The following is a 556-nucleotide window of genomic DNA, read 5'->3' on the forward strand; positions in this document are numbered from 1 at the left end:
TGCAGTCCAAGGGACTCTCAAGAGTCTTCTCCAACACCACAGTTCTAAAGCATCAATTCTTCTGTGCTCAGTTTTCTTTATAGTCCAACTCTCACGTCCATACATGACCACTGGAAAAACGATAGCTTTGATTAGATGGACCTTTGTTGGCAAAGTAATGTCTCTGCTTTTTAATATGCTCTCTAGGTTGGTCATAGATTTTCTTCCTAGCAGCAAGTGTCTTTTAATTTCATGGCTGCAGTCACCATCCACAATGATTTTGGAGCCTCCCCAAATAAAATCTGTCACTGTTTCCATTGTTTCCCTACCTATTTGCCATGAAGTGATGGGACCAGATACCGTGATCTTAGTTTTCTGAATGTTGAAACCAACTTTTCACTCTCCTCTTTCACTTTCATCAAAAGGCTCTTCAGTTCTTCTTCACTTTCTGTCATAAGTGTGGTGTCATCTGCATATCTGACGTTATTGATATTTCTCTCGGCAATCTTGATTCCAGCTTGTGCTTCATCCAGTCCAGCATTTCTCATGATGTACTCTGCATTTAAGTTAAATAAAC

Source organism: Bison bison, unplaced genomic scaffold (genome assembly GCF_000754665.1).
Source record: "Bison bison bison isolate TAMUID 2011002044 unplaced genomic scaffold, Bison_UMD1.0 scf7180017864240, whole genome shotgun sequence".
Lineage (NCBI taxonomy): Eukaryota > Metazoa > Chordata > Mammalia > Artiodactyla > Bovidae > Bison > Bison bison.